Source organism: Lactuca virosa, chromosome 3, assembly GCF_052849685.1.
Source record: "Lactuca virosa cultivar CGN04683 chromosome 3, Lactuca_virosa_CGN04683_v6, whole genome shotgun sequence".
Taxonomy (NCBI): domain Eukaryota; kingdom Viridiplantae; phylum Streptophyta; class Magnoliopsida; order Asterales; family Asteraceae; genus Lactuca; species Lactuca virosa.
In genome coordinates this window covers 167,108,229-167,124,195 of record NC_136428.1, presented here as the reverse complement: position 1 = coordinate 167,124,195, position 15,967 = coordinate 167,108,229, and positions in this window count along the sequence as shown.

Below are 15,967 nucleotides of genomic sequence, written 5' to 3'. Positions count from 1 at the left end.
CCGAGCACTCATTGGCTTGAACCCGTTTTTTCGTTTGGCCTTGAGAACTCGAAGGACTTACAGTTTGACATGCCAATCACCCGAAAGGCATTCATATTCCACTGTTTTGAGTCGACGGATGGCATTCCTTCTCCAGACCTGAAGGTAGATTGGGATTTGCTCGACTATTATCTCGAGTGTTCTCAGCCACAAAACCTGACCTGGAGCAATCAGAAAATTACAACGGTCAAGGTGTTGAAGCCCACTTCGGCAGGGAAATTCATCAACATTAAATTCAAAGTGACTCGAGGCTCTGATAGCTCGGTCCATATGAATTCCATGGCTGACCTACCGAACTTGAACCCTCGCGACTGGATACTCCTTAATAATATTTTGCTAACCAATCCACAGGAGTATCAGCCTATTATCGATCACATCAAGCGAATGCTTGTATGTTATATTCATGAAGTCGCGAAGATGGATAAGGAGATCGTTGCTTCTATTCATAAGCGAACCACTGTGAAGGCGATTGGAAGGGCAGGCGATGTAAATGCGATGGTTAAGGGGAAGATCGATCCAAAATTTCACACTGTTATGTTCACAAGGGGCGAAGGTCCAAAATGCCTGTTCGCTCTGATTGACAAACACCTATTTTCCACCACTTGCTTGGAACACATTTTGGAGATTATTCATAGGTGTAATCAGAACACTGAAGCCGATAAGAAGCTGTTTACTGATATGCTTCGATGGTACATTCTGTTTCGGCAAACTCTTCTTGCCATTATTCCTCGGCTGTTCAAGGTCGTAAAGAAGATCAAGGTCACTGAACCGAAGTAGTCTCTCGCCTCAATTCACGCAAAGGGGGAGATTGTTGGGTCTGGTGTTGCCTCTTTGGGCTCGGTCATAAGTCCATTTAGTTAACCCGGTTTGGGCCTGTCCAACCGTGGATAAACATTAGGGTTAGCATATAAATATTGCATGCATGTATAGATTTTAGATTGATCGTGATTATTAATTACTTGCATTGTAACCCTAGAACACCTCTACAGTCGAAGTTTTTCATCGAGGTCTTCTGAGGTGTGAGTTATTAATCATTCGAAACCATTGATCCATTATTGTGTTCTTAGCTTGATTAAATATTGTTTTTCTGTTTGGAATCTATCGATCTACAACTCTTTTATTCCAACAACTCCCAAACACATGTTGGTCATATCTCAAATAAATATAGTTGATCAGGCTATATTGATCCCATATATGATTACATAACTATCCAGGTTTAATTGCAGTATCCAACATCCGAATACTTTGTTTTGTTCTTCTTATGATATTCGTTCTATATATATTCTGCATGTACTTATACTTTTATAAAATATTGTTATATTTTAAAGTATAACTCTTGGTCAGAGTGTTTTTATCCCAGTGTGTTTATAGTTGTATATCTTTTATGAATGATATACTGAGTTCACTAAAAACAATGCTGTGATTCCAATCTGTCACACCCCCAAACCAGAACGACGGAAACGTTCAGGGGCGGAGGACGTCATGTCAAGTATCACAACACATGCATTATAGTAATCAAAGTACAAACAATAATTGCATTAATAAGTATAAGTTTTACATAAGTGTTTAAACATTACATATTCAAACATCAGAGTAGATACGATAAAGACAAAAGACGCAGCAAAGTACTAGGTTGTCTTCTCAAAAGCTCCGGGAGTGTACCTGTCTACTGGATTCTTGAGAATACAAGTTATTTTGAAAGAGTAGATCAGCATTTAAGCTGGTGAGTTCATAAGTATTTTAGTTATATGAAGTATACTCTAAGTTCTTCGAAAAGTTCGCTGATTCCTCCAGAAAATCCTATATTTTCTGATGTGATAAAATGATAACCACAATAGTTCCTCTCTGCAATTACTTAGTTTGTACTAGTTATATATAACCTACTATTGAACGGACAGTTAAATGTGTGAATCTGCTCTAAGCCCACAACCAAACAAGGAACAGGAAGTAAGGCGGAAGTCACACATTCCACTGCCAATCGGATATTACTTATATATAGATCTGATGTATAAACTAAGGAATTATAGAGTTAACCATTAAAGGTCATTTATGTTTTACTAGTTTTGTGAAAGTGACTGATTACGTTTCCCTTAAAATCCTACATGTATTATTTTACTTATAATAAGGTTTAACATAATTTTAACTATCCATAAAATTATGTGAAGAATGTTTTCCGTTTTGATGGTGAAAAGTGGTTTTAAATCCCCATAAAACCGTTCAGTAAAGTAGTTTTAAATTTTCATAAGACCGTTCCATTTTGTTTGTGGAAAGTGATTAATATAGTAGTATTTCTTAAAAAGAATAAACTACTGGTTAATAACTACCCTAATATTAACCTGGTTAATTAGGGTTAAAATGTGATAAAGTTCTAACCATGCTGGACTAGAATGAACACGACGACCTACTGGCGTCGAAATTGAATATGTGACATTTGTCTCCCCATGGTTGGTCTGCTGGACTGTCGCTAGCAGTCAGGATGTGGGATTGTCAATACCATATAGATCTATATACACAATGCCCGCTCTCCCTCCAGGAGACTCTGGTTACAAGAACGTAACATAGCAAGTATTGCTATGTCCTGAATACGACCATCACATTTTAGTTTGAGTAAAGATCGAGTTATATCCTTTTCTTAACAAAGTAGTTTAGACCTCGTATACTTATCTAGAAAATAGATTTCTCGGTTGTTTCATAAATTATACCTATTATAATTTATACGTTCTACCTGATTAGCATGATCTATCATGAAAGTACCGCTTTGCTCAGCATGATACAAAGGTAATGATACCAACTGAAGTAAACTTTTATATTCTCATATGTATAATGTATATAATTAAGAAGGAAACGGATTTCGGACAAATAACCCCACCTTAAGCCCACATCCAAACAAGGAAAAGGAAATAAGGCAACTCATTAGTCCTAAGCCCTTTAAGTCTTATTTATATACTTATACATATATGAACATGATTTTGACAATTATAAGCTAAAAGAATTATAAATACATTTTAAAGAGTTTAACGGTATCTTAAAAGAGTTTATGTGATTTTGAAAAGATTTCACATGACTTTAAGTCATTATGGAAGTATTGGGTAATCCTTTATTGTAAAAATAAAGATTCAAAGCTTAAGGAAATCTTTTATGTGATTGATATCATAAGTATTTACTAACACAATTAGATTGTGTTCAACTTGTATTCCCCCCTAAAAGCATTTAAAATCATTTAAAAGATAGATTATACGGGTATGAACTCACCTTATGTTGGAGATTTGATTGAAGATATAATATAGGATGATTGATATGCCAAGTGAAGTACCAAGCAGAAATAGATCCCATTTAGCATATTATTACACAAATATGTGTAAAGTTAATGAATATAACTACAAGGGTGTTTAGGAAACAACCTATGATGCAAGAGTAACACACCAAAATAGTGTTAGAAGCAATTTATGAGGCTGAAATGGATTTCACGGCCAAGAGTTAAGGGTTCACGGCCTAAGAACATGAAGAACACTTGAAGTGTTCACGACAAAAAAAGGTGATGAATCAAAGATGGAATCAAAGGGTTTCACATCAACAACAAGAAAAGGGAAGTGTTTCTTACACTTTTGAGTAGAAATGAGGGTTCATGGATGATGATACTTGAGAGAGAATGGGGTGGTTCACGGTTGGAAGATGTGAAATGAGGAGAAAATGGCTAACACCCTTATATATATTCGAGGGTTCACGATCCGAAGGGTTCATGGCCGCGAACCTCGTTTGCGGTCCGAAGGCGGTGATGGCCAAGAACATGATTACGGCTGCGAGGGTTCACGGTCCGAGGATTTCACAACTGTGAACCTTTTGCGGCCCGAAGTGTATGGTCCAAAGTTTACTTGGTCTCGGTTGTGAGGTTGGTGTCCGAAGGGAAAGAAAGAAAGGATTTCGGACTTCAAGTTTTCACCTCTTAAACATATAACACCTTGAATAGGAGGTGTACACATATATAAAACATTAATCTAATCCATTTAAGATAGAATAAGATTTAAGTTGATTTTAGTTGACCCAAGTTTGACTTTGATTGACTAGGGTTGACTTTTAAAGAAGAAAATAACGAGTTGTCACATATAGCGGGTCTTTAGGGACTACTATATGGGAGATTACGACATGAACCTTATTGATCTAACATAATTGCTAATTGTTGCTGAATCAGAAATGATTTGGCGCACTGGTAAAGAAAATTTGGTTGGAAGATCTACTTCCCAAACTTCCATGGACATTGACAATGGCAACATTGGAAGTCCAGAACAACTTTCTCTTCCCAATGGAAAGGGATCGACCATGGTCAAGTCATTTGACCGAATGGTAAAGAGAAAGGCTAAGTCTGAGATAGTAACATGTACCATTCCCAAAGAGTCCATATGTTTTGTTGCCAAAAGAAGGGGCATTGGTTGCGAAGCTGCCAGTTTTACCTGAAAGATTGCAAGGATTGTAAAGTCAAAAAGTTTGACTTTACTTCAGGTAAGTCCACTATCTAACTCTATTAAGTTCCTATTTGGAGATTCTTAATGCATGATGTAATGTAATTACATTTTTATGTTTTGTAGAATCGAAGAAAAGAAAGGAAGCTTAAAGGAAGAGCAAGCTGAATCTGGTCGCGGATCGGATTTTTGAGCTGCTGCTTAATAGTTATGATAGATTGCTTAGGAATAGATAAAAGCATAGTTGTCATATTTATTTGCATTGTAAGGACAAGTTTTCCGCATTTTATAAATAAAGAAAAATTTTTGAAATTTATTTCATTTTAAGTTACCTTACAATGGCATTTGTGAAAATTGTTGTTTATTTGTTTCCATTGATAGCAATATTGGAAAATAGATTTGCTTTTTTTCATTTGTGGTAGTGTCAAAATTTACCAAATAAGGAAAGATTCTCATCACCCAAGTTTTAGTTGGATAGAAAATTGGAATCATGCAACTGGTATTGTGTGATGAATGAGAACTTCACCTTTGGGAAATTAAGACTAATTCCTTGTTCACATGTATATGTGAGTCAAGTGAAGGGCTAGGGGATCGGGTACACTTGGTTGTGCGCTATTCAGGTCCACCACAAAGCCTATTCGTTATGATTTAGTAAAGTTTAGTAAATATGGTTATGCTTACAAATTTAAGTGTAATTATGAAACATTGGAATAGTTTCAATGTTTGGCAGAACAAATGAGAAGAATCAAATTAGGCAGAAGGATAAAAGTTTCTACAATCTGAGAAGAGGGGACAGTACTTGAGTATTGTGTTTTATGATTATCTTAGTTATTATGAAACCATATCACAATTGATTCTCTAAGGACATCTTAGTGCATTTGTATGACTAAGAAGAGGAATCATGAATTGTTGAAATGGTAAAATCAAAAGGTGAATCATACTTAATTCCAAAATCAAATTTTAGAGTCACACTCCAAGATTGAGCCTTGAGTGACATAATCTTAAGAAAGTGTTATAACACTTATCAAATGTACAGTAAAATGTTTTCTACTCTTGTACATTTGAAATTGGTAAGTTGTGATGTTTTGGATAAAACAAAGACCAACTAAGACAAATTGTGTGAAGTGTTTGTCTTGATAAGAATCCGCACTAACTCTTGAATATTTGTTTGTCAAGGAATGGTTCTTGACAAGAAAGTCTTATATGTCAAGAGGTCAGTGGGAGTCTTAAAGATCTTGAAAGTTTCAAGCACTAATCAAGAGTAAACCTATTGTTAAACACTAGCACACGACTTGAGGTTTGTAACCTATCGTGTTGACATATTCATGTTTCTGTGCCCATTCCAGTTAAGTTGACTATGCATGTGAGTTCTATGAGTTCTCAGTTTTTTGCATAACAACCTAGGAAGAAATGGTAGACCCTTGTGCTGTCGGGTGGCAAGAAATTAAGATTAAACAAGTTCAGTCCATATGAGTTTGGATTTGTCACTAACCTTGTCTTGTGATTATCGTTATGAAATATTCACATGGATCGGAACACATACATCATAAAAATCTAAGTGTCATAAGGTTTCTTTCCAATTCATGAAAATGATTGTGAAGAAACACTTTCACTGAGAAGATTTTAAGGAGATATAAATTATGTTATTTGCATTCTCAAAATCGATTATGATTACGACATCCCTCTTCATAATTCAAATTGTGAGAAATGGAAAAAGGTCTAAACATATCAGACTTATGTAGGTAAGTTCTAAAATTATATAGACACACATGTCAGCTATCTAAGGAAAGGTGTATGAGTTTGAGAAGCCTAGATAAAGTCTTATCGAAGCATCTCGTATCATAAATCTGAACTTTTGTAAGAAAGTCAATAAGTATTGATTTTTAGAAGCCCAACTGATTTCTGAGTACATGTCAAAGCTAGTGGGAGTATAAGTGTTATGCTAATAAGAATGTAATTATTATGCTAGTGGAAGCACAATTATTACGCTAAGTGTTGCACGTTAGCAATGTTAATTATAGAAAAACAAAAGTTTCAATTTGCAAAGTTGTAGAGTCTGAAAAGTTGTTTTGCTACAATTAAGGGAGATGAATTTATACTTCATTTCAATTCTAAAAGCTTAGATTGAGTTTTAATCAAATGTAGTCAAGGACATATGTAAATGTTATGTTGAAAAAATCCGACATAAGGAAATTCTATATATGGAAATGTTAATTGCGTTCTCAAATTCAATTATGATTACGATATCCCTCTTCATAGTTCGAATTGTGAGAACTTGGCAAATAGAAATATTATAGCAAAAGACTGATCAAGTATCATGTCTTTATGTTAGATATTATGAATTGTATCCCATATGCTTCGGGTATAGGATCGGTTGCATATGCTATGATATTCTCGTGTTCTATTTTTTCCAAATGCCTAGGGCATTAAGAGGTAAAATGGAATAGAACCGGATATGACTAAAGTGGCTAAATGACTGTTAAGGACAATCTAAGGTTCACCAAAGATTGGTTTCTTATGGATATTTGGAAGTATATTTTGAATTTTGGAAGAACCATATTGACATACTCTGAGAAGAGGTAACTCTTGTTCAGAAGTGATAGTCAAAATGGGAATATGGAAATGTTGCCATAAGTGAAAGTTAATAATAAAATCTATGTAAGATTAGAAAACTTAATGCAAGAAGGATGTTCAAAGGAATGTACTTTGAATGTCAGACTTCGTTTCCATGGAATTGCTCTCCATTGGAATACTTTGTAATGTCTGTTGCCAAGTCTCTGTGACTTTTGTGCATAGTCATTACAAGATGATCATTGCATATAAGTTTAGAATCTAACAGATTTTAGTAAATGGCAAGAATTTGGTATTCTTACATTTATCGTAAGGATTTGGAATTGTGAAATGAGCATCATTGAAATGTTATCAATTGATCTATTTCACAAAGAAAGGACCATAGGAAAACATAGTGTGCATGCGTGGAGCATGTGATAACTATTGTTTTAATTCAAGTATTAAGTTTATTATTCGAAACATTATACAATGAATAATGAGTAATCAATATGGCGATTAGATAAAAGGTGTTTTATTTACTCTGAAAAGTTTTGGGGCCATATAGGATTAGTATTATTCTTGTGTTTCACTTTGCATGTTTTGACTTCCTGAATAACTAGGTTATTCAAAGCATCCACAGTCGATCATACTTTGGAAGTAGGTATTGAGGCAAGGATGTCATGAATGGGTCTGTAGGATTGTCTAAGGTGTTAGACATAGCACAAGTTTGTTGTAGTATTAATGAGTACTCCTGTAATAAGATTTGAGTATTGGATTCAACCCATGCTCATTCGTATCACTTCATGGATTTTATCACGAGTGATTATGACATGATAGTATCTTATATTCTTGAAACCAAGACATGTGAGTTGTAATTTACAAGTCAGTTGCACATTGACATATGTAAACGCACCAGTAACTTGGTCTTATAAAACATATCGTTTTGTGTGATTTGATGAGTAAGTAAAAGCAAGCATTTGAGTCGAAGTTTATCCATTCCTTTTATCCTTAGAGAGATAAAAGCGATATATGTGGGCCCCTCAATGATTTAGTGATGACAAACCTAAGTTCTTGGCCAAGCCTGGACTGATTTGATTTGTTCAATTAGTCGGTCGTCATAAATCGGAAATCGGGAAACAACAAATGGATAGAGAGAATGATTATAATCCATGTCTCATGTCCATACGATATCTAGAATGGAGGAATATATGATCCCTTATCTAATGGACGCGTCATTGACTAGGTTAGAATTCGACAACGACTTTTAAGAGCTACGATTGCTAGTTGGGTTGTGGAGTCGTACTTGCCATAAGAGTTATTAGACTTATGCAAGTGGGAGACTCTTGGATTAGGTGTCTAAGACCATAACTATAATTGGTATGTACTTGACTCGAGAGTAGCATGGTCTATTTGGGTTGCATATCACCGCGGCAATTTGATAGGATGGACTTTTGAGAAGAGGTTATTTATGATTTATTAATATATTATAAGTTCTAATATATTTATATGAAATCATATGGTTTAATTAGTATTGATCAAGAATTAATTTGGAATTAATTTACTGATCAAAAGGGACTAATTAAATGTACGGGGACTAATTAAGTAAATCAATGATTCTTATAGTGTGGGCCAATGGTTATTTAGGATGAGCTAAACCAATATGGTAGTCCATGGATAGTCCATGGAGGTTTAACCCATGGATCCTAAGTAATATGAAAGGTCATGGGCATTAGGGTTTGCATGGATGTAACCCTAATCTTGCCACACTATATAAGAATCCCCTTAGCATCCAAAATCACACACTAGTGTTCTTGGAGATCATTGAGTCGATTTTAGTGTAAATAATATTCTCTCAAAAGTCATCCTTTGTCCAAGGTGTGTTGTGAACCATTTGAGCTGTCACACTTGGGGCACTAGGTTCTTAAAGGCCAAAACTACAAGCTACAACAAAGAGGTAATTCTATAACTCACATATATGTCGTTTATGTCAATTGTATGCTAGTTGTAGGCTTAATTCTTTGGAAACAATATTGCATGTATAATTAGAGAAAACATAGATCCAAAGCATTTAGGGTTGTATGTGCATTATAGGATGTTATAGTATACTAAAACCCATCATTTCAACCTTCATGTATGGCCACCAATAAAGAGCGTTTGGATCCAGAGACATTTTGTCTTCTCCAGGATGGATGGAATATCTAGTCCTATGGGCCTCACTTAAAACTAGTTCCTTGACCTCTCCAAATTTCGAAACCTATATTTGATTCATGAAATATCTTATCCCATCATCCGTAATCTTTATTGTCTTTCCATTCCTCCGAGGCTTTCTTCTTTAACGTTTTCTTCCGTTAAATCCTTGAGTTGAGCACTTCTAATCTGCGAGATTAGGTTAGACTGAATAGTCATCGTAAGTTTTTTAGCTCTATGAGGTTTAACTCGTTCTTTACGGCTCAAGGCATTAGCTACGACATTAGCCTTGATTGGATGATAACGAATCTCACAATCATATTCGTGTAGGAACTCTAACCATCTCCTTTGTCTCATGTTGAGATCTCTTTGATCGAAGATGTGCTACAGACTCTTGTGGTCCGTGTAGACTATACACTTTGTTCCGTAAAGGTAATGATGCCAAATTTTCAAGGCAAAAACTACCACTCACAACTCCAAGTTATGGGTGGTGTAGTTGTTCTCATGCACTTTGAGTTGTCATGAGGCGTAGGCTATGACCTTTTCCCTTTGCATCAATACACATCCCAACCCCTGATGCGAAGCATCACAATAAACTACGAAATCATCAGCACCTTCTGGAAGGCACAATATCGGTGCGGTACACAACATTTCTTTCAGATTTTGGAAATCTATTCCATGTTGGTCTCGCCAAACTAATTTTACTTCCTTTTGGATCAATGTTGTGAGGTGTTTGGCTATACGAGAGAAATATTCAAAGAATCTTCGATAATAGACCGCTAGTCCTAAGAATTGACGAACCTCTGTTGGGGTCTTGGGCGCTTCCTAAATTTTTTCCGCTTCAATCTTGGAAGGGTCGACATGAATACCTATGTTTCTTACCACATGCCCGAGAAAATTTACTTCTCTTATCTAAAATTTGCACTTAGAGAATTTTGCATAAAAATTTTCTTTCCTTAAAAGCTCTAGGAGCACTTAGTGAGTATACTAGAATATCGTCGGTGAATATAATCACGAATTTGTCAAAGTAGGGCTTGGACACTCGATTCATGAGATCAATAAAAACAGTTGGGGCATTGGTCAATCCGAAGGGCATGACTAAAAACTCGTAATGGACGTATCGTGTTCTGAAAGGAGTCTTTGGAATGTCCTCTTCCATTACTCGAAGTTGATGGTATCCCAATGTCAGGTCGATCTTATAGAATAACTAGATCCTTATAGTTGATCGAAGAGATCGTATATTCGTGGAAGTGGATATCTATTCTTAAAGGTTACTTTATTTAGCTCTCTACAGTCGATGCACATCCGGAAAGATCCGTCCTTCCTCTTAACCAATAGAATGCCTGCTCCCCAAGATGAAAAACTTGGTCTGATAAAACTCTTGTAATGAAGCTCTTTTCGTTAGTTGGAGAGTTCCTGCATCTCCGATGGTGCCAACCTATAAGGATAGTTTGCTACTAGGGTAGCTCCTAGATTTACATCGATTTGAAACTCTACTTGTCGAGCTGGCGGCAGACCTGGTAGATCATTAGGGAATACATCAGGGTAATCACACACCTAAGGTACTTCCTTGATCTTTTTCTTATTATTGTATTTTCTATCGAAAATATAGGCTAAGAAGGCGTAATATTTTTTCTGCAAGTATTTCCTGGTGTTCATACGTGAGATGATCCTAAGATTTCTGCCAGGTTTATCACCGTAAATGATTACGGGTTCTCAGTTAAGTAGGGGTATACGTAATGCTTTCTCAAAGCGTAAGACTTTGACGTGGTTAAGGGATAACCAATGCATACCGATGATGGCATCGAAAATTCCAACGAAAATATACATAAGGTCGACTAGAAAAGCGTGATTATCTAACGTTAAGGCACATTTCCTAAGTATTTCTTCGGTACTACCGACTTGGCCGTTAGCCATTTCTACTTTATAGGCTTCCCTAAGTTTACTAGAAGGGTGGTTTAATAATTTCCTAAACTTGGGAGTAATATAGCTTCTATCGGTGCCGGTATCAAAAATTATATTTGCATATAAATCATTGATTAGAAACGTACCCGTAACTACCGTCGGATCTTGGACAACTTCTCTGGATCCTATTAAAAATGCTATACTCCTAGAATTATCTCCTTGTTCCTTCATCTTTGGACAATCCTTCCTGATGTGTCCAACTTCGTTACACTCATAGCACACTCGACCTTCTGTTGTTGTGGTTCCTCGATTGGGTGGGGTTTGCATTTGTTGGCAAGATGACCTTTCTTGCCGCAGTTGGTGAAAATGAAACATGATCCATTTTGACAATACCTACACTCATTGCATCTTGGACTACTTCCAGTGGTATTCCCTGTTGAATTTTTCGTAATCGCAAATGCTTATACCGCTTCCCGCTTCTTTTCTGCTGGTTTCCTATCCTTCCCTTTGGACTCCTTTCCAAACTTCCTCTATCTAATCTCCACCTTCGGATGTTCAGCCTTCTGGATCATCGTACCACATCGAATCTCTTGATTTGTTAGATTGAAGGCTAGTATTTTAGTGCTATCGAAGGTGGTTGGCCATGAGGTAGTGACTAAACCTTGGATAGGCTGAGGCAAACCCCAAATATACCTCTCTGTCTTGTTATATTTCGGGGTGACCATACCAGCTTCTTTCATCGTCAGCTTCCTTCATCGTCAGATTCCATAACTCCTGCTCCAACTTTTTCATCTCCTCGTGTGGGTAGTATTACTCAATCATGAGCTGCTTTAGCTCGCTAAAAGCCATGGCTTTTGTTACATTAACACCCATGGACTTCGTATAAGTGGTCCACCAGCTTAGGGCTACGCCTGCTAGGGTGTAGGTGGCGAACATAAGCTTGCAGTCCTCCGAACAAAATCTTATCTCAAAAACAAACTCCATCTTCTCTATCCACCTAGTCAAACCAACTACACCCTCGTTTCCATGGAAGGGTTTTGGTTTACAGTTTAAAAAGTCTTTATATGAACAAACCCTAGTTGGACCTCAGTTATCTCCTTGCAAACTCTCACCTTTACTGCCTCCTCAACCTACGTTACAATGGGTTTCTAGGTTTACTATTGCATCAACGATGCGTTGGGCTACTAATGCCTCAATCACGACTGAGTTTATAGGTTCAGGATTGGTTTCGAGTTGTCTTGGATTTCTCCTGGTGTGAGGCATAATTCAAAACTTATGGCATATGTTAGTTGTTATTATAATTTGGATTTTTGCTTTGATAATTTAGTTGAGAGAGTTAGCTATATAAAGAAAATGAATAAAACAAGTAACATAATATACAATAAGATCACATATTTTTCATTAACTTCCATAATTTTTTCATCAGATTTCTCAAAAAGTGTACAAGGATGTGGTTTGAACAGGAAAATTATCTATTTTACAAGAAAAAGACATTGCGGTATCCTATTATCTGCTACACTACTTTTCCGTCCCTCAAACCGAAAAATCATAGCTCCTATATTTCCTTGGCAAGAACGATCTACCACAAGCCAAAACAAACAACCATCCAAGCCTCTATCTATGCTTTCTGGTGCTGTGGGCAATTGATGATAACCTCCATAATGGCTGCACCTATCTATGAAACCATCAATCTCAACTCTGAATCCCTCACACGCTGTTCTAACCCCTCGATCACAATCTTCTAATACTGCACTAGAGAATGGTTTCCTCCATATGATCGTATGCATGGAGGATCCTCATCTTGGCAACATCCCTCCCCTGCTCCAGACCTCTAACTCTACCAGCTCGTAATATGATCTCCCTCCTCAGCGAATCATGATCTTCCTTTACCTCATATATACGATCCTTATGTCGTTGATGTGTATATTTATTGCACTAGTTTTTTGTAACATCTGAAATCTCGAAGAGGAATTGTTGGGAAGAAACCCTAACTCTGAGTCAACTCGACGAGTTGGAGGGACCAACTCGTCGTGTTGAAGATGGTTGGATCGCGGAGTTTAATGAACCAACTCGACGAGTTGCGGAGCCCCAACTCGATGAGTTGGTCACTCATATGGAAACCCTAATTTTTAGGGTCTTGTACACAATTTAAAGGCCTTATGGCTTTTGGATGGCCTCCTTATCCGCCCCTCTTACCAGAAACCCTAGTCTCGTGTTTTTTGTCCCATTTTTGAGTGTTTCTGAGGTTTAAGAGTGTTTTCTTGGAGTTCCCTTGAAGAAGCTTGAAGTTGGTGGTGCATGGCTTGAAGGGGGAAGCTTCAGATCCAGAATCCTCTTGAATTTAGCTGCTCTTTTGAGGTAAAAAGTCGAAAAGTTGCTCTTGTATTTCTTAAATCTCTTCCTTGGAAGTTTATTCTCTTTTTGGCTCATGTTTGGGTTTGTTCTTGGTTTGAGGATGTCATGAAGTTATAACTTTAGATCTGGACATTTTTTGGTCTCTCTTGACTTAAAGTTGCAAACATTATTGGATTCACGGCCTCATCCATGCATTGAGTTCTCTATTAAGCGTTGTATGAGTTCTAGAGCTTTGTTTGGCATGCATGCATGTAAAGTTGGCAACTTTACGTGGTATTCCAGCCCTAGAGGACCAGATCTGTATCTTGAAGCATAAGATTCGATGAAAAACGGCTGAATGTGTTAAGATGTGGGTCAACTCGATGAGTTGGTGGGTAAACTCGACGAGTTGGCTCGGTTTTTCCTTGAATTTCAGAATGGTAGAGGAACTCGGATAGTTGATGGGTCAACTCGGCAAGTTGGCTTGGTTTTTTCTCGATCTGTGCTCATTAATTGAGAAACTCGACGAGTTGAAAGATAACTCGGCAAGTTGGGTCAACTTGGACCGTTGACTTTGACTTTTGACTTATGTCTTTGACCAAGTTGTCCCAAAGGTTGTTTGTGGTAATCTAATAGCATTTAAGGAAAATATGGACTTAGGATAAGACCCATATGGGGTTGGTCCCAATTTGGAAAATTGGGCCACTCGGCCTTTGTGGATCTTTTGGTTTTGGACCTTTTGGTTAATGGAATTTGGCCTCAAATTTGGGTCATGTTGGGTCAGGGGTAAAATGGTCATTTTACCCCAAGTATGGATGGTGGGCCTTGGAATGAAACCCAATTGCTAATTGGGTGTTACTTTGATCTGACAGATCAGAGGTGTCGTCGGGGAAACAACTAAGGATTTTTGCAGTCAACTTCAGTATTCGATGTGAGTTTTCCTCAATGTACTTTCGGGTCGAAGGCACCAAGGTCGGCCCTTTGGTTTGATAACACAATATTGTTGATATGCCGAGTATGGAATAGATATGCATGCTAGTCCTATTATGCTGGTCTTGATATGCTAGCCTGGTAGATCTGTCGGACTACCTGTGATACTGTCTGTTTATCTGTATATGATATTATCTGTTATATGTCGACATATTATGTAGGTTGGGTTGAGGTTGTACTGCTTCGTGTTGTAGCCAATAAACCCTGGGGTATGCCAGATATGAGCTGAGGGCCAGGGAGGGCATGCCAGACTCATACTGAGGACTCATTAGCATTCTAGATATGAGTGAGGGCCGGGTAGGGCAAACCAGACTCATACTGAGCGCTCAGTGGCATTCCAGATACGAGCTGAGGAACGGGTGGTATGCCAAACTCGTATTGAGGGCTACTCATTGGTATTCCAGTCCAAGGACTGAGGGAGAAAGCCAGGCATAAGTTGTGGGCCCAAGGGCAAGCCATCCTTATGCTGTGGGCTCGGAGCAAGCCAAATATGAGTTGTGGGCCTGATAGGCAAGCCACACTTATACTGTGGGCTCAATGGGTAATCTTGTCTTTTAGTTGTGGACCCAATACATGCTATTATCTGTGTATGTTATCTGTTTCGGTGTTGGTACTTTGGGGGAACTCACTAAGCTTTGTGCTTACAGTTTTGGTTTATGGTTTCAGGTACTTCAGTGGATCGTGTCAAGGTGAAGGCGTGGACGTACACATCTTCGCGTTTTGGACTTATTATTTATGGGAAACTTTGATAATGTGAATGTTTTGAAAACTATGTTGAAAGCGATTCTGATTTTTTAATTATGTTTTGGGAACAATGGTTTTTGTAAACACTTCTTTAGAAAAAGGATTGTTTTGAAAAGTATAAATTTTATTGAAATTTCTAGGATGTTACATTTTTATTATAATTCCTAATTTATCGCATCTAAACCACAACTTACAGGCAGTGAACCCGATCAAGTATATTATAGTTTTGATAAGCAAGGTTGTCGAACTTAAAGGGAACGGTAGTGAATTAATATTAGAATGTTTGATTATAGGTTACACAAAACACACAAAAGCAGTAAAGAAAGTTTTTACGGTATTAAATATCAAACAATCGATTAAACATCAAATCTCGATAAACTGTCCGAAGAAAAATCTCTTTAGGTACTTTGGTTTAGACAAATTACATCCTAAAATCATAGATAATTGCACACACGAATTTATTTATTCATGTTCACCGATTTCTAAAATGATTAGGTTCGTGTTCACTATTACTAATCCTTTAGCAAACAAGTTACTTCACGCAGTGATCAGTTGATTAAATTAAAAGGTTTCCTAGTGTTCAGTTTGAATCAAGCAAGACTTGTAATAATAGTTAATCAAATTGGTTGGTTCAATTAACTCATATGTGGTTGGTCGTCACACATGCTCACACATTAATTAACTTATTTTCTAATTAACCCTAGGTTATGTTCACAACACTAGGCTTACAATCTTGATGGTCATCAAAATCATAAGAGGCA